Source organism: Zea mays, chromosome 2, assembly GCF_902167145.1.
Source record: "Zea mays cultivar B73 chromosome 2, Zm-B73-REFERENCE-NAM-5.0, whole genome shotgun sequence".
Classification (NCBI taxonomy): domain Eukaryota; kingdom Viridiplantae; phylum Streptophyta; class Magnoliopsida; order Poales; family Poaceae; genus Zea; species Zea mays.
Window position 1 is genome coordinate 131,710,665 of NC_050097.1, and position 23,123 is coordinate 131,733,787.

Here is a 23,123-nt window from a genome sequence, read left to right on the forward strand (position 1 = left end):
CAAGTCCTTGATGGGCCCCATGCTGGTGATGGCTGCGATCTTCTCCGGGTTGGCTTCGATGCCCCGCTCGGAGACGATGAACCCCAACAGCATGCCCCGGGGTACCCCGAAGACACACTTTTCGGGATTGAGCTTCACGCCTTTCGCCTTGAGACATCGGAATGTCACTTCAAGGTCAGAAAGGAGGTCGGAGGCCTTCCTCGTCTTGACTACGATGTCATCGACGTAGGCCTCGACCGTCCGGCCAATGTGTTGGACGAACATGGTTCATGCACCGCTGGTACGTCGCGCTCGCATTCCTCAAGCCGAAAGGCATGGTGACATAGCAGTACATGCCGAAGGGTGTGATGAAAGAAGTCGCGAGCTAGTCGAACTCTTTCATCCTGATTTGGTGATACCCGGAGTAGGCATCGAGGAAAGACAGGGTTTCGCACCCAGCAGTGGAATCCACGATCTGATCGATGCGAGGCAGAGGGTAGGGAACCTTCGGACATGCTTTGTTTAGACCAGTGTAGTCTACACACATCCGCCATTTCCCTCCTTTCTTTCTCACAAGCACAGGGTTGGCAAGCCATTCGGGATGGAATACCTCTTTGATGAACCCTGCCGCCATTAGCTTGTGGATCTCCTCGACTATGGCTCTGCGCTTTTCCTCATCAAATCGGCGCAGAGGCTGCTTGACGGGTCGGGCTCCGGCCCGGATATCCAGCGAGTGCTCGGCGACATCCCTCTGTATGCCGGGCATGTCCGAGGGACTCCACGCGAAAACGTCGGCGTTTGCGCGGAGAAAGTCGACGAGCACTGCTTCCTATTTGGGATCAAGCTCGGAGCCGATCCGGATCTGCTTGGAGGCATCGCCACTGGGGTCGAGGGGGACGGACTTAACCGTCTCTGCTGGCTCGAAGTTGCCGGCATGACGCTTCACGTCTGGCACCTCCTTAGAGAGGCTCTCCAGGTCGGCGATGAGGGCCTCGGACTCGGTGAGGGCCTCGGCGTACTCCACGCACTCCACGTCGCATTCAAACGCGTGTTTGTACGTGGGGCCGACGGTGATGACCCCGTTGGGGCCCGACATCTTGAGCTTGAGGTAGGTGTAGTTGGGGACGGCCATGAACTTCGCGTAGCATGGCCTGCCCAGTACCGCGTGGTAGGTTCCTCGGAACCCGACCACCTCGAACGTCAGGGTCTCCCTTCGGAAGTTGGAGGGTGTTCCGAAGCAGACGGGAAGGTCGAGTCGTCCGAGGGGCTGGACGCGCTTCCCGGGAATGATCCCGTGGAAAGGCGCAGCGCCTGCCCGGACCGAGGACAGATCGACACACAGGAGCCCGAGGGTCTCGGCGTAGATGATGTTGAGGCTGCTGCCTCCGTCTATGAGGACCTTGGTGAGCCTGACGTTGCCGATGACGGGGTCGACAACGAGCGGGTATTTCCCTGGGCTCGGCACGTGGTCGGGGTGGTCGGTTTGGTCGAAGGTGATGGACTTGTCGGACCAGTCTAGGTAGACTGGCGCTGCCACCTTCACCGAACAGATCTCCCGACGCTCTTGCTTGCGGTGCCGAGCCGAGGCGTTCGCCGCTTGCCCACCGTAGATCATGAAGCAGTCGGGGACCTCGGGGAACTCTCCTGCCTGGTGATCTTCCTTCTTGTCGTCGTCGCGGGCCCTGCCACCCTCCGCGGGTGGCCCGGCCCTGTGGAAGTGGCGCCGAAGCATGACGCACTCCTCAAGGGTGTGCTTGATGGGCCCCTGGTGGTAGGGGCACGGCTCCTTGAGCATCTTGTCGAAGAGGTTGGCACCTCCGGGGGGTTTCCGAGGGTTCTTGTACTCGGCGGCGGCGACAAGGTCCGCGTCGGCGGCGTCGCGTTTCGCTTGCGACTTCTTCTTGGCGCCGCGCTGAGTTGACGCCTCGGGGGCATCTTCCAGTGGGCGGCCCTGGGGCTGCTTGTCCTTCCGGAAGATAGCCTCGACCGCCTCCTGGCCAGAGGCGAACTTGGTGGCGATGTCCATCAGCTCGCTCGCCCTGGTGGGGGTCTTGCGACCCAGCTTGCTCACCAGGTCGCGGCAGGTGGTGCCGGCGAGGAATGCGCCGATGACATCCGAGTCGGTGATGTTGGGCAGCTCGGTGCGCTGCTTCGAGAATCGCCTGATGTAGCCCCGGAGAGACTCTCCCGGCTGTTGCCGGCAGCTCCGGAGGTCCCAGGAGTTTCCAGGGCACACGTACGTGCCCTGGAAATTGCCGGCGAAAGCTTGGACCAGGTCGTCCCAGTTGGAGATCTGCCCCGGAGGCAGGTGCTCCAACCAGGCGCGAGCGGTGTCGGAGAGGAACAGGGGGAGGTTGCGGATGATGAGGTTGTCATCGTCCGTTCCACCCAGTTGGCAGGCCAGCCGGTAGTCCGCGAGCCACAGTTCCGGTCTCGTCTCCCTCGAGTACTTTGTGATAGTAGTCGGGGGTCGGAACCGGGTCAGGAACGGCGCCCGTCGTATGGCTCGGCTGAAGGCCTGCAGACCGGGTGGTTCGGGCGAGGGACTCCGATCCTCCCCACTGTCGTAGCGTCCTCCACGCCTGGGGTGGTAGCCTCGGCGCACCCTCTCGTCGAGGTGGGCCCGACGGTCGCGGTGATGGTGCTCGTTGCCGAGGCGACCCGGGGTCGCAGGCGCTGTGTTGCGCATGCGCCCGGTGTGGACCGAGGCTTCCCGCATAAATCGGGAAGTCGCGGCATGAAGTTCCGAGGGGTACCCATGCCTTCGGGAGGCGGAGCTCTCGGCTCGTCGGACCGCGGCGCCTTCCAGGAGATTCTTGAGCTCTCCCTGGATTCGCCGTCCCTCGGTGGTTGATGGCTCTGGCATCGCACGGAGAAGCATTGCTGCTGCAGCCAGGTTCTGGCCGACCCCACTAGATGCAGGTGGCGGCCTGACCTTGACATCGTCGACGATGCGGTGCTGGAAGCCCTAGGGTAGATGACGCATTTCCCCGGCCGGAGGTTGGCCCGCCCATGCCTGCCCGATGTCCCGGCGGATTGGCTCAAGCGCTCCTGCTCCCTCGTCGAGCCTGGCCTGCACCCCGCGGATTTGCTCGAGCTGTGGGTCATGGCCCCCCGCCTGAACGGGGACCACAGCTAGCTCCCGTGGGATATCAACGCGAGGCGGCGGGATAGGGAGATCACCGTCCTCCGGCATGCCGAGATGGTTGCCTTCGGAGGGACCCCCTAGATCGACGTGGAAATATTCGCGGCTTGGGCCGCAGTCCTCGTCGCCGAGGCTGCGGCTACCGTCGGAACAGTCAGAAAGGCAGTAGTCGCATGCGGTCATGATGTCCCGCATGGCGCTGGGGTCGCCAAGTCCAGATAAATCCCAACAGAAGTCGGGCTCGTCATCTTCCTCGGACCCCGAGGGCCCGTAGGTCGAGACGTCCGTCAGCCGGTCCCAGTGTGACCGCACACGAAACCCCAGAGGGTTTGGACTTGCCTCTACGAGAGTGTCCGCCAAAGCGAAGCCGCTTGGCGGGTCGAGGCTGAATCTGAAAGGCGTGAGATGGGAATCGGTCGGTACCTCGACGGGCGGTGGTGAAGTCACGTCGGGGACTGACTGCACCGTCGTCTCAGGTACGAGGGTGACGTCCAGCAAGCCTTTCGCGAGCGTGCTGGCGTCGTCCGTTTGCTCGGAGTTGGCGTGTTGCGGGGAGATGGCGCTCGTCTTCGTTTCAAACACGAGGTCGATGCCCGACGCGCCCCCCATTGGGGCGCTGGCGCCGTCGACTCGCTCGACAGTCGACGAGGCGCTGCCTCCTGCTTGGCCTTGGTTGCCCCGCCTCCTCCTCCGTCGGCGGGGGAGAGGACGGGGTGAGCTCGAATTTTGTTCTTCCACCACGCGGGGAAGACGTCGTCGATTCCGCCGCCGGCGGGCGGGCTGTCGGCCGCCATTGTCGCTGTCGCACGGCGGTGGAAGGAGTATCATGTCGTAGCTGCCGTCAAGGGACATGAACTCAAGACTCCCGAAACGGAGTACCGTCCCGGGCTGGAAAGATTGCTGGAGACTGCCCATCTGGAGCTTGACGGGAAGTTGTTCGTCAACACGCAGTAGCCCCCTACCTGGCGCGCCAACTGTCGGCGTTTCGAGACCAGGGGGTCCCTGGGCCGACGAGTGAAATGTCGCTACGTGCCCCAGCCCAGATGGGTCAGCGCGAGGCCGAGCGCGAAGGGGGGAGAAAGGTGGCCGGAGACGGGCATGAGAGAGGTGGAAATCCCGCTGCCTTCGTGTTCGTCCCACGCCCAGGTCGGGTGCGCTTGCAGTAGGGGATTACAAGCGTCCACGCGGGTGAGGGAGCGAGCGGCCTTACGCGAGCGCCTGTCTCGTCCTCGTCCCCGCGCGGCCAACCCTCTGTAAGAGGGCCCTGGTCCTTCCTTTTATAGGCGTAAGGAGAGGATCCAGGTGTACAATGGGGGGTGTAGCAGAGTGCTACATGTCTAGCGGAGGAGAGCTAGCGCCCTAAGTACATGCCGTTGTGGCAGCCGGAGAGGTTTTGGCACCCGGTTCGTGTGGTGTCGTGGCCGTCGGAGGAGCGCTGGAGCTTGGCGGAAGGACAGCTGTCGGGGCTGTCAAGTCCTTGCTGACGTCTTCTTGCTTCCGTAAGGGGGCCGAGAGCCGCCGTCGTCAGGGAGCGTGCGGGGCGCCATCATTGCCTATCTGGCGGAGCGAGCCAGACGGGACGCCGGTCTTGTTCCCCGTAGCCTGAGTCAGCTTGGGGTAGGGTAATGATGGCGCCTCCCGTTGACGTGGCCGGCCCGTGCCCTAGGTTGGGCGATGTGGAGGCTCCTCCGAGGTCGAGGTCGAGTCTGTCTTCCGTGGCCGAGGTCGAGTCCGAGCCCCTGGGTTGGGCGAGGCGGAGACCGTCGGCTGAGGCCAGGGCGGAGTCCGAGCCCTAGGGTCGGGCGAAGCGGAGTTCGTCGCCTTCTGGGGCTGAGCCCAAGTCCGAGCACTGGGTCGGGCGGAGCGGAGTTCGCCGTCTTCCGGGGCTTAGCCCGAGTCCGAGCCCTGGGTCGGGCGGAGCGGAGTTCGCCGTCTTCCGGGGCTTAGCCCGAGTCCGAGCTCTGGGTCGGGCGGAGCGGAGTTCGCCGTCTTCCGGGGCTTAGCCCGAGTCCGAGCCCTGGGCCGGGCGGAGCGGAGTTCGCCGTCTTCCGGGGCTTAGCCCGAGTCCGAGCCCTGGGTCGGGTGGAGTGGAGTTCGCTATGGTGCCTGCGGCCGGGCCTGACTGCCTGTCAGCCTCACTCTGTCAAGTGGCACCGCAGTCGGAGCGGCGCAGGCGGCGCTGTCTTTCTGTCAGGCCGGTCAGTGGAGCGGCGAAGTGACGGCGGTCACTTCGGCTCTGTCGACTGAAGGGCGCGCGTCAGGATAAAGGTGTCAGGCCACCTTTGCATTAAATGCTCCTGCGATTTGGTCGGTCGGCGCGGCGATTTGGTCAGGGTTGCTTCTTGGCGAAGATAGGGCCTCGGGCGAGCCGGAAATATGTTCGCCGCTGGAGGAGGGCCTTGGGCGAGGCAGAGGTCCTCTGGGGTCGGCTGCCCTTGTCCGAGGCTAGGCTCGGGCGAGGCGTGATCGAGTCCCTCGAATGGACCGATCCCTGACTTAATTGCACCCATCAGGCCTTTGCAGCTTTATGCTGATGGGGGTTACCAGCTGAGAATTAGGAGCCTTGAGGGTACCCCTAATTATGGTCCCCGACACCTAGCCAAATCTAGCTTAATTGGCTGGGTGGCTAAGTATCTACAGCACACAGAGACGCTGAAACGAGAGGAAAGAAGCCATGAACAGACCTGTAACGAACTAGCCACGGTGAGCGCACACCGCACGGTGTTTTTGATTAATTTGGGGGAAATCCAAAATTGGAGTTCTCTGGTGAATGATTTGAGACACGAGTGGGTGCGCTGGGTGCTTGAATACCTAGCGAAGCTGAGAGCACGCTCAATTTATAGGATTCGAGGGCGGTGGCTTGTGAATTGGACGTAGTGCGCTGGCGGCCGGAGAGGCAGAAGAACACTGGTGGCTTTAATCGTGGCGTTCACCGGTGCAACGGCTCAACGATTGCGATCCTAAGTGTGCCACGGTTACTACCGCACAGTAACGAGCCACGGCGTGGCATACCCGAGGAGAACGGCGATAGTCGCGTCAATGGCTGTTCGGCCACGTCGCCGGCGCAGGTGGGCAAAAGACAGAGCGACCACATTGTCTTGTGTTCATCCGCGACGAGATCTTTTTACCGTCGAGCGTAATCCACTCGCCCGAGGCACGAATCGCGACGGCCGGCGCGAATCTAGGCGCAAAGGCCACCGGCGGCGAGGGGGGCTGAACCAAAGATCTTTGTTTATTGTACCATCAGATTCTTATTCAGTCAGCCTGTCAGAGCAATTTGCAGGGAGATTTGTTCCCAAATTCATGTAGTGACTCGATCATCTCTCTTTATCAAAGTTGTAGCCCTATGATCCATCTACAATCTTGCTATAGCAACCATAGTCAAACAATTACTGGATCATGGTCGAATCCAATCTCAAAGCTTGCCCAACTTCACTGTTATCCCTTATTCAGTTCATTGGCTGACTGTCAGCTTGACTTAAGACCTAATTATCTCCAAATCTTACATGACACCAAGGCTTAATCACTTAAGAAAAGTTATACTCGTACAATAGCTCTACAAGTTTGATGTGTTGACCCTAGGCAAATTCCTAATGAACTGAAAGATACAGGGTTCCAAAGTTGGCTCTATGCACTGGTTTTCAAACTTAAACATAGGGATGTATGTGGTGTCCTTTTTGCAAATAAGTCCAAACTTCGTCATTTGGCTTGCAAATCCTCAAATGTGAGAAACACATAGTTTGTGATGTTGTACTACCTTGGTATTTTCACTTGGGTCCAAAAGTGTACAAATTTTACACTTAGCCCCCTAGGGTTACACACATAGCAAGTCACACCAATACAACTTGTTTGTATTTTTTGCCTAGTGAATGCACTCTAAGTTTAACAAACACATGATATGCTAATGCTCATGATGTTATGCTCAAGTTTTAGTGACAGTAACACCAGAGGTGTTACAAGGGGTTCCATAATCAATCTATTCCAACCTAAAATCAAAGTAAAACAATATTTTCCTTATCTCATGTAAGCCTATTCTCTAAGTTCGCCTATTAGGTAGCTAAATATATCCATGATTTTTGTAGCCACATAGTAATTAGTATTATAGAATTTTAAAGAATTTTTGATTTGTGGACCAATTGGGAACTAGAGGCTAAACTACAAAACAAAATTCATTATATCTCTTCCCTACTCTACCATAATCTCGAGGTCGGAATTTTTTTATGGGGTAGATTTTGTAACACCCCAAAATCCTATTTCAGGAATTAGGAAAATTCAATAGAAAGATTTTAATTAAAATGTCCTTTAGTAAACATTTCCTTTAAACTAATTATGGTTCCTAAAATAAATAATAGGATAATATTAAAATTTTGAGATTCAAAATTTAAATCCAAACTTTGAAATTGGGCCTTAGTTTGAAACTTAGAAAGGAATACAAAAGAAGGATCATCAATTATTTAATTGATAGAACTATTTCTTTATAGAAATTGAGCATGGGCTTTCTATGAGTCCACAATTGATATGGAGTTTTGGGTATTGATTTACTTGGGACTTTGTTGAGTATATGTATATCGGTTTTAAGTTTTGGGTACTGATTTAATTGGACTTTGTTGACACAACAAGAATACTGACAATCCCTGTCGGCTGACAAAGCATAGATTCAATCATGTCCAGTGCTACTCATGAGGCTGAAGAGCTCTATAAAATCAGATTGACTTGTTCATTACATTGTACAAGATTTCTTTTAATGCAAGGCTTAGCTTTTCGTGGTCATGACGAGTCAGCTAGTTCCTTAAATAGGGGTAATTTTCAAGAGTTGGTTTATTGGGTGAAGGCTAAAATTAAAGAAGTGATGAATGCTTTTGATCGTGCTCCAATAAATTGCATTATGACATCTCCACATATTCAGAAAGATCTTGCAAAAAGTTGTGCTCAAGAGATTATAGAGAAGATCATGGGAGAAATAGAAGATAGAAACTTCTCTATTCTTATTGATGAATCACGTGATATTTCTGTTAAAGAACAAATGGCGTTGATATTGAGGTAAATGCATTTGCAATATAAGTGATATTAGGCTTATTAGATATCTATATTTTGTTGCATGAGTAACTAAATTTTAAATTTTTGTAATGTAGATATGTGAACAATGAAGGCCATGTGGTGGAATGGTTCCTTGCCATCAAGCATGTCAAGGATACTACATCGGATGCTCTGAAGGAAGCTCTTTTGGCCCTTCTGGATCATCATGGCTTATCTATATCCAAGATTAGAGGACAAGGATATGATGGTGCATCAAATATGAGAGGTGAATTTAATGGCTTGCAAAAAAGATTATGGGTCTTAGTGAAAGTGCATTCATCCCTTTTGTGAGTTTTGGTGATTTGGATAACAACACATTTAAAGGTCTAACGAGTTTGCTAAGTATTGAACAGGAAATTCAGTATAATGAACATACTTGAATAGTGTATAATGATCAGTGAACGAAGGTTCAACACGAGGTTAAATAACCAATGAGACAATGCAAATGGATATTATATGATCTCTATATTGGTTTGAATATATGGACAAGACCCGAGAAATCACTACATACATATGATCAAAATAGAGGATGAAGTGATTAAGAGGATAGGTCAAGCCAAAGTGAATAAGATATGAGGAATCGTGAATTGGCTTGACCATATTACTATCAGTCCATATATGCTTCTATGAGAATCAAACTAGAGCTTGATTGATCTTAACAGTTATATCTAGAAGACATTCAAGCAAGGTTCACAATATTGAAGAAATGATTCTCTCAATGGATGCTCAATATGATGTGACTCAAGAATGGCTTGATAGTGTGAAGATAGCAAGGAAAGGGCTTCGAGGAACTAAGCGAAGGTGAAGGCCAAGTGACGGCTTGTGGACCGAGGTACCATGGCTAAGGTGAAGAAGAGAGTACTTGCACTAAGTCGATGAACTAATCAGCTATGAAGAGTTATAACATGTTGATGCATTAGTACAGTGACTTGAAGCCATGATTTGAACTCACATATGGTGATATGGTACAAGTCACATGGTTTGATTTATGTTTGCTTCAAAAGGTGAGACAAAGATGTTTGTGATCCTTATGAAGCAACGCCATGGAGAAATCACACATGAGACACCAATGACTCAAGGAGTTTACTTAATTATATTTTATTTAACTTGAGTATAGGAATCGTCGTACTATAAAGAGGGATCCAAAAAGAAGGTAGGTGTTTGCTAAAGCTCAAGCCTCTATATTCAAAAGCTATTTTTTGAAAACCAAAAATCTCTTTAAAATTCTATGGTTGACTGTGGTTAGGTTTGAGAAACCTAGAGTGTTCTTGTTGAAAAGCAGATGAACTTCTTAAACTGCAGCTGAGCTTTTCAGCTGAGCTGAGCTTCTTCAGCTGCAGCTGAGCTTTTCAGCTGAGCTGAACTTCAGCTGAGTTGAGCTTTCTCAACTCCAGCTGAACTTCAACTTCAACCGGTGTCCAGGGAAAGTTCAGCCGAGGTATTTTCCCCGGACCTCACTGGTCAAAACCGGTTGAACCGGTCCTAGGGGAGGTTCAACTGATGTCAGGGTCACCTGACCGGTCTGACCTCCTGACTGGCAGACTGATTGTCAGTGTGACCCCCAGGCGGTTGAACCGGCCCTAGGGGCGGTTCAACCGGTGTCAGGACCTATTTTTGCAGTCTGATCTGCAGTCTGCCAGTCTGACTGGCAGACTGTCTGTCAGCCTGCCCCAGGCGGTTGAACCGGTCTTAGGGGTGGTTCAACCGGTCTTGGTCAACTTGACCAGTCTACTGGTCAGTCTGCCAGTCAATCTGACAGTCAGACTGGCAGACAGTATGCCTGACCTGCCAGGGGCAGTTCAATCGCCCTAGGGGGCGGTTCAACCGGTCTCAGACAAAAAAATCTGCCCAACGGCTAGTTTTGAGCTCCACCTATATATACTCACTCCTACCTCTCTCCCCACACACAAGAGCACGACCCAAACTCCATTTCTAACTTGAAGAACACCTCCCACTCTCTCTCACACATCTCTTGCCTCTCCCATTTCAAATCTTTGGAGAGAAATCTTTGAGTGAGTTTGAGAGCTACGGTTTTTGTGCTTCATCTCCAAATCTCTCTTGCTCTTCTTCATTCGAGCTTTGGTACTACATTGAGTTCTTTGTGGATTCATTACTCTTGGAGCTTCTAGCTCCTAGACGACTAGGTGTCTCTTGTGAGTCTCCAAATCTTGTGGAAGACCACAAGAAAGTTTGTATTACCCGCTCGTTTGAGCAAAGATTAGTGCGTGAGCTTGACCTTTGTGGTCGGTAAAGGGAGGATTAGGGTTGAAAGAGACCCGACTCTTTGTGGGTGCCTCAACGAGGAAGTAGGGCACCTTGGTGGTGTGACCGAACCTCGGGATAAATCTTGTGTCTCTTCTGTTCTTGTTCATTGTTCTTATTCGTGTTCTTCGTTCTCTCACCATTGCGTGGAAGATTTGTTTATATCTTTTTGGTGTGTGGATTTTGAGAAGTGCCCTTCTCAGATCTACTACTTTGAACCTTGTGGATCAACTAGAACATCTCATTTCCAAAGTTAACTGGGTGAATTTCGAGATCAATTCAGTTTTACCCAGTTTGCTTCTAGTTTTTGTTGAAAAAGTTTTAACTTGCCTATTCACCCCCCTCTAGGCAACTTTCAATTGGTATCAGAGCCTAATCCTCGTTCTAACGCTTAACCGCGTGAGGAAAAGATCATGTCGGGGGGACTAAGAAACGAAAGTGCTTCTAAGCTTGAAAAAGTTGAGATTGCCTCAACTTCATCTTTTGGTGCAGATGTTGATCCTAGGGCAATAGATCTTGCCATGAGAATCGCCGAAAGGATGCTCCTCAAAATGAAGGAAGATGAGGCGAAGAACAAAATTGAAGAAGAAAATGATCGATGGAGACCAAACGATGAATCCACCTCTTCACAAGGTTCGTCTTTCAAATCCACTTCTCATATGTGCTTTATTGCTAATGGGAGTGACAGTGAAAGCGAAAGAGAGGATGAGGAGGAGCAAGAAAGTGATAATGAAGATGAGGATGATCTTCAACAATTCTTCGCTCAGCTAAGCAAGAAACATCAGATTAGCTTGCTCAAACTCATGAAAAGAGCGGAAGAACAAAAAGAAATGCTTCATAAGCAAGAAGACTTCCTCATCAGAAAAATCGAAGACTTAGAGAAGTTGACCAAAGAGCATGAGAAGCTAAAGTGCTCTCATGATGATTTGGTCCAAAGGTATGAAGACATTTCAATTGAGCAAATTAAAGCTGTTAATCATTCATCATATATTGCTCAATTAGAAAATAAAAATGCTATGTTCAAGAACACGATAGAAAGGCTAAATATTAAAAATCTAGCCTTGTAAGAAAAACATGATATGCTTGTGTGCTCTCATAATAAATTTATGGATTCACATATCATGTTAGAAATGGCTCATGAGGTTGTGTTAACTAATTTTAAATCATACCAACCTCACATATGCACATGTACTCAAGTAGAAACTATATTATCATGTGCTAACAAATGTTGCTCTCAAGAAAGCCAATCTTCCATTGAGCTAGAAATTTCAGGAATTAGTGATATTTCTATCACACAAGAAAATAAAGAGCTCAAGGAAGAAGTTGGAAGGCTAAGAAGGAGCTTAACTATTTTGAAGGGAAAGTGTCATGCTCAACCTTCTCAAGATAACCGTGATAATATAGTGAAAAAGCTTGAGAAGGGGACAACCGTAGCATGCACAAAACCCCTTCAAAAGAATACCAAGCTTTCCAAGAAGGACATGAGCAAGACTCAAGGTGAGAAAATTAATGCTCATATTATTTGCTCTAACAATGTACCTATGTGCTTCAACAAAGAAAGATCAAAGAGAAGCGATAGGAGGTGCTATGGATGCAAGGAGAAGGGTCATGAAATTGGTTCATGCCCCCGCATGAAGAACCAAGACCTTGCACGATCAAGAAAGATGACCATCAAGAAGGATGAAAGCAAAAGGCAAATGCATTGCAAGGACAAGCGCCGCATTTGCTACAATTGCCGTGAAAGAGGTCATCTATTCAAGGTTTGTCCAAAGGGTAAAACACCTAAGCCTAACCTGTCAATACATTCAAATATACTTAGGAGACCCAAATTTGACTCTTGTGCTAGAAAGGTGATGAGTTCACCACATTCTAGGACCAAGGCTATTTGGGTGCCTAAGTCCTTATTGACTAACCTTGATGGACCCATCATGAGATGGGTACCAAAATATACTTAATAAGATTTTTTGCAGGTACCTAGAGATGATATGAAGCTTTGGGGCGCTTAAGCAGTTTAACTCAATCCTTATCTTAAGCTATCAATCTTACATTGTCTATCCTTTAAGATTGACCCAAAGATGAATTTAGTTGTTATATCACTAACTTCATATTCATCTCTAGCAAGAACTTGTGTTGTAGGGAATAAGGATTAACCTTTGTCAAGCAAAATGCCTACAACTAAGGGATATCCAAAGGATGGTAAAAATTAAATTTTAGGTGTACATTGCTTTTAATTATTATATTCCTTTGTGTCTTTTGTAGCCACATAGGAAAAATAAAGCACATGAGAATGAACTTAAAATATTTTACCTTGCTTTGGAAAGAATCCAATTATATGGTAGATTGCATATTTGTTATTCTTATATGTGGCAATCTACATACTTTAATTGATGATAATTAATTCATGGCATATTTCAAATGAATTATCGTATCATTGCCATGACCTAGACATAAAGAGGATTATCCCATGTTCTTAAATGAATAGAGTGCTAAGTAAGAAATTCAAATTCTTAAAACACTTATCAAAAGGGGAATTCTCTATATGACTAGAGTTGTGAGATTAATATTTCTATCTAAGTGTTTATGTAGTCTCAGAACATGCGAATGTGTTTCTCAAATGGAGTGTGACATTCAACATTCAAAGAAGATCGAACCAATACTATGTGATGTATTCATTCTCATTTAAATTGGTTTTGGGTCTTCTACATTAATCACTCACCATGCTATGAATTAAACTTGCCATGTAAACTTAATTAAATAATCATGCTTTTTTCACCTTGTTTAATTTTGGTGTTATGCATGATGCTTGTAAGGGCAATTTAGTTCATATCATGAGGTTTCCTTATTTTAGTAACCTTCTTGTCATTCATATACTAGAGCTTTCTAAATAGGAAAATATTGTTTGTGTTTCTAATGCAATCTCTTTTAAGCCATTTCATGGAAATTCATAAGTAGAGATTGTGCTATTTCATTTGGTAAAATCACAAGCATTAAAGGTTAATCTTTAAATAAAGAAAGATTAGGAATGCTCAAGGCAAAGGTATGGAACTAGTTGTTTCATTTGGTATGTGACCAATAATAGTTCCTTTCAAGTGGCATTCTTTCAATTGGTAATAATCTATTTTATGGAAAGAAATGCCAATATGAAGGTTAAATTCCTTTTGGCTTAAATTTGTAAATTAGTGCATATTGTTAATTCACTCCTCCATGTGCATTAACTTAAAAAGAATTTAATTTATGCCTTTACGCCTCATAAATGATGATTTGTTTGCCATTCATATATAGATATCATCATTCATTAAATACTTCCTTGTACTACTAATACCTCTTTTCAAAGTGTTTTATCGACTAGTTTTAAAAGGAAAAGAGATAACAAAGAAGGAAGTCTCCACAAATGATGAAAAGAAGAATACTAAGGTGACACCACCACAGATAGTAAGATCTGTAAAATTGGTATAATAAATGGTACATTCTATATGGTGGTAAGTATTCTTAGGCATAAGTTAATTCATTGCAAATTTGTCATGCCTTTACCATGGTATGTAATGTACTCCTCATGAGACTCTTAACTGAATTGAAAGTGCATGTGGTAAGTCATTCAAATACTTGATGCACATATCTAGTTGGAGAACATTATATATCTTGTGTCGTAGAGAATAAGTTTCCCTTGAGTAAGCTATACTAAGACAATCCAAAATGGTAAATTTGTATCTCATTCATATGAATTGTAATCTTTGTTTTTTTAAATAGCTACTCTTGATGCAGTTTAAAATTCCCTTATAGTTAAATCTAAAAGTGCATAAGAATCTTTTTTTGTTGATATTCATCTCATACATATGCACTAACATGGATATGATTTTTAAACTGTAAAAGGTACAATTAGTGATCCATACTCTCTAAATTTTGGAAACCCATATTTTGATATCTTAGAAATCTACTTCAATCGGTATCCATATGCTTCACATTGAATTGGATCACTAAGTTGTAAATTCCATGCATAACTTGTCTTTATGATATGAATGCTTGTGCAACTAACCTTGATAAGGTAGGTGCACCCAAGGTCAAGCTAGGTTCATCATCAAGAAGGCAACACAATGATGTATCAAGAAAAGGAGAAAAGGCTCCTATTCTTAACTCTTGCTCTTATCTGTGAGTTTACATATTAACTTGGAACCATAGTAAGATGGTTGTCAAGTATATGTGGATGCCTACACAAAGAGAAAGGCCACACTAAGGATTGTGTGGGTACTCAAGGCTCTTCCTACTCATCTCAAAGGACCCAATTCAAATTGGGTACCAAGATATGAAGCTTAAACTTGTTTTGCAGGATCACTCCTTCAATGGATCAAGTTGGGTGCTCGATAAGGAATGTATAAATCATATTTGGAGATAGTAGCAAGGGTAGTAACAACTGAATCTCAAGTGCATATTATTTTCAAATCTTATCTCTTTTGTGACTTGTGTAGCCACTAAGAAAAAAAAACACTTGAGGATATACATTAGTTGTTGATTATGAAATAAAGGTCTAATTGGAAGATGAATGAATATTATCATATGGTGAACAATCCAAAATTATGTGACTTATTCTCTATCTAGTTAATTTGGATTTGATTCTTCTTTATTAGACACTCACCATAATATGGATTAATTCAGCCCTTTAGACTTCATTGAACAACCATGCATATTATTCATGTCATTCAAAATATATTGTGCATGAGGGCTCAAGAGAAATTTAGTCCATATTATGAGGTTTTTCTGTTTTTAGCAACACGCTTGTCTTTCGCATATAAAGGGTTGCTAAATAAGAAACTAGTGCTTGTGCTACTAATGCCATCTCTTGTGTTGAGTTTATCCATAGAAAATCTATGTTAAGAGATGGTGCTTGTTTTAAATTGGATAAAACACAAGCTTAAGGATACTATTCAACTAAAGTAAGATGAAGTTGATAAGAGGCCAAGGTATGAAAACTTCCTCTCCTTCAGTTGTTTTAGTATTCTATCCTTAGTGGGATGTACCATAATATAGTTTAATTTCATTGCAATATAAAATGTTCAATAGTGCATATAACTTTGACATCAACCATATATGTGCACTAATTTAAAATAATTTAATCTACCCTTTTGGGTTCTAAGAATGATGATTCATTTGCCATCCTCATATAAGGATCATCATTTGTGAAACCCTCCTTTGTGTTTCTAATGCTCTCTTTTCTAAGTGTTTCAATAAGGTCCTTCCAAGAGCTTTCAAGATGGATTCAAAATCTATGGATATAAGAGTCTTGGTTCTTTCAATCATTGAGTTTCAATGGATCTCATATCAAGTATGATCGAATCAAGAAAAGATGAAAGAAGTTCATGATCACTTGGTTGGATGAAATCGTAAAAAGAAAAGAGATCACAGTGATTCAAGAAGGGAGTTATATTTTTTTGTCAACCAAATAATGAAGATGTAGTGACATATTTATATGATATCCTTCATTATGAGGTTTGAGGTTCATATTAGCATGCTTTACCCTTCAAGATTTCAATTGATATACTTTTAGTTCTTAAACTTTTAATTGGTATAATTTTCATCATCTATGTAAAGCATGTTATGTTAAACAAAAATATAGTGCAAACATCTCCTTTAACCTCGTATGTTGATGTGCATAAGTGTACTTTGTGTACTGTTGCATGCACAAATTGAGGGAGAGTTTAGCCTATATCTTGTTAGACTAATGATTTCTTTCAAGTTCATGTTGTGTAGTCTCACACCTTGGAGAACATCAAATGAGGATGAATGGTTCCATAGAAATGAAAATCAATTTCTCTTGATCATTTGAAGAGGATAAGTTTCTCTTTGAAATGTCAAGCCTATCAAAAGCTAAGATGGAAATTCATGATTATAATGGAGACCATGTGGCGTAGAACAAAGGTGTGTCACTCCATGAACTATTGTATTACATTTGTGTATCTAGGCTCTTACATGCTAGTGTGTGCATGTATATGCAATATCTTAAGTCACATCATAAGGTTGCACTTGTGGTGACGATTAAAGAATCTCTAGATATTTGATTAATACCTCTTGTGGTGATATCATAAGTTAGTCTTAAGTCATCTTAGTGAGGTATGAGTCAAACATGCTAACTTCTCAAGAATCTTGGCTTAAAATATTGCATATCATGTCTATTAGTATACCTTTTGATTATGAGTAATTCCTTCAATTGGTACAATTTCACATTTTCATACTTTATTTGTACCAAGGTTCAAATTGTAGAACTTAATCCCCTGGCCTCACAAGTCCAAGTGCATAAGCTAAACAAGTATCCATCACTTGTATGCACACATTTAGGGGGAGAATGGTCTATAATTTGAATCTTTGAGACTAACTTCATTTCCAAGTCTATTATGTGTGTAGTCTCAAATTAGAAAGGAATTTTCGGGCAAAGACAATCGCTTCCGCTGCAAATTTTGATGGGTATCAAAGATTCTTTGCTCCAATAAATGTATCTTCTATACATTTCATAAGAGAATGAGTTTCTCTTGTATATGCTACTCCAACATCATCTAAAATTGGTAAACATGTATCACATCCTTTTGGATTACAAATGTATAAAGTAGCATAGCTTATCAATTCTCATGTCTAGAACTTAATTGATTAAATAGTGCACATGTTTCTTATGTTGCATGATTATGTTCAATTGATACTCCTTTTATACCAATGGTACTTTAAGTTGCAAATAAGTACTCTCAACAGATATCAATTGAATTCATATATATGTGTGCACTAAAACTTGAGGAGAACTTAGTGTAATATGCTATTAGTGATCTACTTATCTACCAAATTGTATCAATTGGTGTTTTTCAATTGATATTTTTCATACATGATCACTAGTTGTATAATCCATACTTGTGCAATTTTCATGCTGCCTCTTGTTATGATAAGAAAATGCTAGGTGACATCTAGACTCCAGGTATCAAGATTTATCTTTCAATTAGTATGACAATATTCATTTGATATCTTGGACCTATGTCACAATTATGCCAACAAAAGATTGCAAAATGAACTCAAAATACAACACAAGTGTGGAACACCCCTTTGAAAAGGTAAAATCCAAAGGTACATCACTTCATGTCACTTCTCCATTACCTTTGTACCATCTAAGGACCCTTTTCATAATAGTGTGTTCCCATCTTGCCTAATCATAATTTCTACCCTTTATATTCTTTGTATCCTTTTTGGAGATTTATGACAAAGGGGGAGAAATTTTGCATTAAAGCTTACCTTTAGTCTTATGTAACTAAGTGTTATAAGACTTTAAAAAGGGGAGAAATAATTAACAAAAGGGGAAGTCATAAGAAAAACATAAGATGTAGAAAATTGATAAGTGCATACTATGTCATGAGCATCACGTTTATTTTATGGCACACTGCACCCCATGAATAGTATGATATTAGTTGTCTCCATATTTTGACCCAAATATGTGCTTTTCGAATTTGAGTACAAAAGTGTTATTTTCTGAAATGCATATATTTAGGGGGAGGAAACTATATCATATGATTCAAAATCTTATTTATCAAATCTTATGTAAGCTTTAAATGTGTTGTCATCAATCACCAAAAAGGGGGAGATTGAAAGTGCATTCATCCCTTTTGTGAGTTTTGGTGATTTGGATAACAACACATTTAAAGGTCTAACGAGTTTGCTAAGTGTTGAACAGGAAATTCAGTATGATGAACATACTTGAATAGTGTATAATGATCAGTGAACGAAGGTTCAACACGAGGTTAAATAACCAATGAGACAATGCAAATGGATATTATATGATCTCTATATTGGTTTGAATATATGGACAAGACCCAAGAAATCACTACATACATATGATCAAAATAGAGGATGAAGTGATTAAGAGGATAGGTCAAGCCAAAGTGAATAAGATATGAGGAATCGTGAATTGGCTTGACCATATTACTATCAGTCCATATATGCTTCTATGAGAATCAAACTAGAGCTTGATTGATCTTAACGGTTATATCTAGAAGACATTCAAGCAAGGTTCACAATATTGAAGAAATGATTCTCTCAATGGATGATCAATATGATGTGACTCAAGAATGGCTTGATAGTGTGAAGATAGCAAGGAAAGGGCTTCGAGGAACTAAGCGAAGGTGAAGGCCAAGCGACGGCTTGTGGACCGAGGTACCATGGCTAAGGTGAAGAAGAGAGTACTTGCACTAAGTCGATGAACTAATCAGCTATGAAGAGTTATAACATGTTGATGCATTAGTACAGTGACTTGAAGCCATGATTTGAACTCACATATGGTGATATGGTACAAGTCACATGGTTTGAATTATGTTTGCTTCAAAAGGTGAGACAAAGATGTTTGTGATCCTTATGAAGCAACGCCATGGAGAAATCACACATGAGACACCAATGACTCAAGGAGTTTACTTAATTATATTTTATTTAACTTGAGTATAGGAATCGTTGTACTATAAAGAGGGATCCAAAAAGAAGGTAGGTGTTTGCCAAAGCTCAAGCCTCTATATTCAAAAGCTATTTTTTGAAAACCAAAAATCTCTTTAAAATTCTATGGTTGACTGTGGTTAGGTTTGAGAAACCTAGAGTGTTCTTGTTGAAAAGCAGCTGAACTTCTTAAACTGCAGCTGAGCTTTTCAGCTGAGCTGAGCTTCTTCAGCTGTAGCTGAGCTTTTCAGCTGAGCTGAACTTCAGCTGAGTTGAGCTTTCTCAACTCCAGCTGAACTTCAACTTCAACCGGTGTCCAGGGAAAGTTCAGCCGGGGTATTTTCCCCGGACCTCACTGGTCAAAACCGGTTGAACCGGTCCTAGGGGAGGTTCAACCGGTGTCAGGGTCACCTGACCGGTCTGACCTCCTGACTGGCAGACTGACTGTCAGTGTGACCCCCAGGCGGTTGAACCGGCCCTAGGGGCGGTTCAACCGGTGTCAGGACCTGTTTTTGCAGTCTGACCTGCAGTCTACCAGTCTGACTGGCAGACTGTCTGTCAGCCTGCCCCAGGCGGTTGAACCGGTCTTAGGGGTGGTTCAACCGGTCTTGGTCAACTTGACCAGTCTGCAGGTCAGTCTGCCAGTCAATCTGACAGTCAGACTGGCAGACAGTCTGCCTGACCTGCCAGGGGCGGTTCAACCGGTCTCAGACAGAAAAATATGCCCAACGGCTAGTTTTGAGCTCCACCTATATATACTCACTCCTACCTCTCTCCCCACACACAAGAGCACGACCCAAACTCCATTTCTAACTTGAAGAACACCTCCCACTCTCTCTCACACATCTCTTGCCTCTCCCATTTCAAATCTTTGGAGAGAAATCTTTGAGTGAGTTTGAGAGCTACAGTTTTTGTGCTTCATCTCCAAATCTCTCTTGCTCTTCTTCATTCGAGCTTTGGTACTACATTGAGTTCTTTGTGGATTCATTACTCTTGGAGCTTCTAGCTCCTAGACGACTAGGTGTCTCTTGTGAGTCTCCAAATCTTGTGGAAGACCACAAGAAAGTTTGTATTACCCGCTCGTTTGAGCAAAGATTAGTGCGTGAGCTTGACCTTTGTGGTCGGCAAAGGGAGGATTAGGGTTGAAAGAGACCCGACTCTTTGTGGGCGCCTCAACGAGGAAGTAGGGCACCTTGGTGGTGTGACCGAACCTCGGGATAAATCTTGTGTCTCTTCCGTTCTTGTTCATTGTTCTTATTCGTGTTCTTCGTTCTCTCACCATTGCGTGGAAGATTTGTTTATATCTTTTTGGTGTGTGGATTTTGAGAAGTGCCCTTCTCAGATCTACTACTTTGAACCCTGTGGATCAACTAGAACATCTCATTTCCAAAGTTAACCGGGTGAATTTCGAGATCAATTCAGTTTTACCCAGTTTGCTTCTAGTTTTTGTTGAAAAAGTTTTAACTTGCCTATTCACCCCCCTCTAGGCAACTTTCACTTACTCCACATGCTTATTATGTTCACTGTTTTGCACATCAACTACATCTTGTGGTGGTTTCTGTTGCTAGTATTGCTTGTTGTCAATCCGTTCATGACTTTTTTTGAGTACATTCAATTAATTGTAAGCACCACAAGCTCATCTTGCAAGAGAAGGGGTGCCCTAAGGGAAAAAGAACATGAAAGTATTATAGAAAAACTTGAAAGAGGTGAATTTATTACTGGAAAAGGTCTTCATCAAGCAACCAATCTTGCTAGACCCAGTGGCACAAGATGGGATTCACATTATTTAACCTTGCTTTGTTTAGAAACAATGTGGGAGTCAGTATTGCATGTTCTTGCTATTGTCCATGAAGATGGTCGTGTACCAACACAAGCAGCAGGGTTGATAGAAAAAATGGAGAGTTTCAAATTTGCTTTCATTCTAAAATTGATATTGAAAGTGCTTGCAATCACAAATGAGCTCTCTCAAATGTTGCAAAGGAAGAGTGTTGATATTGTTCTTGCCATGGAGTTACTTGATGTTGTTAAAGCCCGAATGGCTATGATGAGGACAAATAGTGGTTGGGAGTCATTCTTTGAAGATGTGAAGGAATTTTGTGCTAATAAGGGTATTCCTATGGTAGACATGGATGCAGAAGTACCTATTAGAGGTCGATCAAGGTGAGATGGATTCACAGTCACAAATCTTCACTACTACCGCACCGAGAAATTTTTTGTTATTCTTGATAAAACCAATACAGAGTTGTGCCATCGGTTCAGTAAAGTTTCAAGTGAGTTGCTAGTTGGTTTTGCTTGCCTTGATCCAAAGAAGTCATTTTCTATGTTCAATTTGGAGAAGCTTGTTAAGCTTGCTAACTTATATGATCAAGATTTCACAGTTGTTGATCATGTAATGTTAAGAGAGCAACTCGAGACATATATTGTTCATGTGAGAAGGCATGCTGCTTTTAGTACTTGTGAAGATATTGCATCTCTTTCTATTAAGATGGTTCAGACTAGAAAGCATGTTGTGTTTCCTTTAGTCTACAAGGTAATTGAGTTAGCCCTATTATTACCTAAGTCAACAGCAAGTGTTGAAAGAACATTTTGGGATATGAATATAATTAATAGAGAATTGTGTAACAAGATTGAAGACGATTGGTTGAATGATTTAATGGTTTGCTACATTGAGAAAGAGATCTTCAAATCCATTGACAATGAGATTATTATTCGACGATTTCAACGTCTCAAAACTGGAAGGATGTAATTGCCTCGGCCAACAAGAACTTAACGGTATGTTTGTTTTTTTATTTATATGGTTTTCTTTAAACTTGTATCATGTATTGATATAAAAGTTGAATTTTATGCGATAATAGTAGTTTACCATGTTACTTGATTTTATCATGTGATGTTTTAGCCTACCCTGAATTCTTCCTGAATTCTTCTCCCGCCTCCGCCACTGCCTGGCCTACCCGTCCGAGTGCGTTGTCTTAGACTGTCTCCAGCAGCGTCCTCTAAATTTCATCCTCTAAAAGAATATTCTCTGTCCTTTACAGAACACTCTAAAAAATTTCACCCTCTAAATTTTCTTCATCTGCAGCAACGTTCTCTAAATTTCGTCCTCTATATCTACAGTATTAACAGAATCCATAAACTACAATATTTATTCAATGTTTTTCTTTTATTTCACTAGAATTAATCGTACAAAGACGTAATTAATTTTATTTTCTCAGTATCTAATCGTACAATATTTATTTTCTCAGTGGCTGGTTGTGCGTCACAGTGTGTCGCAATTCTCCTTGGACGATGCGAAGGACAGATAGCGGATGAACAGCGATTCTCTACCTTTAGCGGCTGTCAGGGAGCTCCTCTAAATTAGCGAACCTCTTAGCGGACGTTGTTGGAGCGGATAGCGCATGTACCAAACGCTAAATTTAGCGTATAGATCGGTTTACCAGATATTGTTGGAGTCAGCCTTAGCCCAGCGTCTCGCCCAGGAGGCCAGCACTCGATCGCGACTGCGCTTCCTCCAGCCTCTCGTCCGATTTCCATTAGCGTCGTAGATCTCCGGCGGATGGGCGACGCCGCTCCCTACCGCACAGGTCTTCGTCGTTCCCTGCTGTTCATGATGGCAGTGATATGAATGTTTTTTGGCTGTAATGCTTTGGTGCCCGCTGAAGGGTAGTCTGAGTGTAGAATAATAATTGAGACCATAGATTTAACTATTTTACTGTGTATGATTGCTGTGTTAGAGATTTTGGGCTTGACCCAAATAAAAATTCCTATAAATTCTAAAGGCCGACTCGCATATGCATGGTACAGTGAAAACTTTAGTACCATCTTACTACTCAAGTTGATGTGAGGCTAACTTAAATAGTTGACTTGTCTCCACTTGATTGAAGCTATTGTGGAGAGGAAAAGGGAGAACTCACGCGCTTGCTCGCTCGCCTCGCCAAGTGAGGCGTGGAAGTGGGCGCGGGTGCATCGCTCTTGCGGGCGCGCGATCTCCTTTTGCTACTCGATATTTTTGCATGCATGGAGAAAATTGCGCTGGTCTATTTTGGTAAGCAATTATTCTCGTATTAATTATGATTGATTGTCACGTTAGCGTTGTAATTATGTGACAGATTACTTGTGTATTTTAGCCGCGTCGTGTGTATATATTGAGGGCTCGTCCCTCAATACAGACTTTCTCCTTACACCAGAATACTACGCTGCCTTCGTCTTCTCCATCCCG

General features: G+C 44.3%; 1 pseudogene; it reads left to right on the forward strand.

Moving 5' to 3' along the window:
• Window positions 1-6,163: 6,163 nt before the first annotated feature.
• LOC111590855 (zinc finger MYM-type protein 1-like) lies at window positions 6,164-21,653 on the forward strand (annotated as a pseudogene).
• The last annotated feature ends 1,470 nt before the right edge of the window (window positions 21,654-23,123 follow it).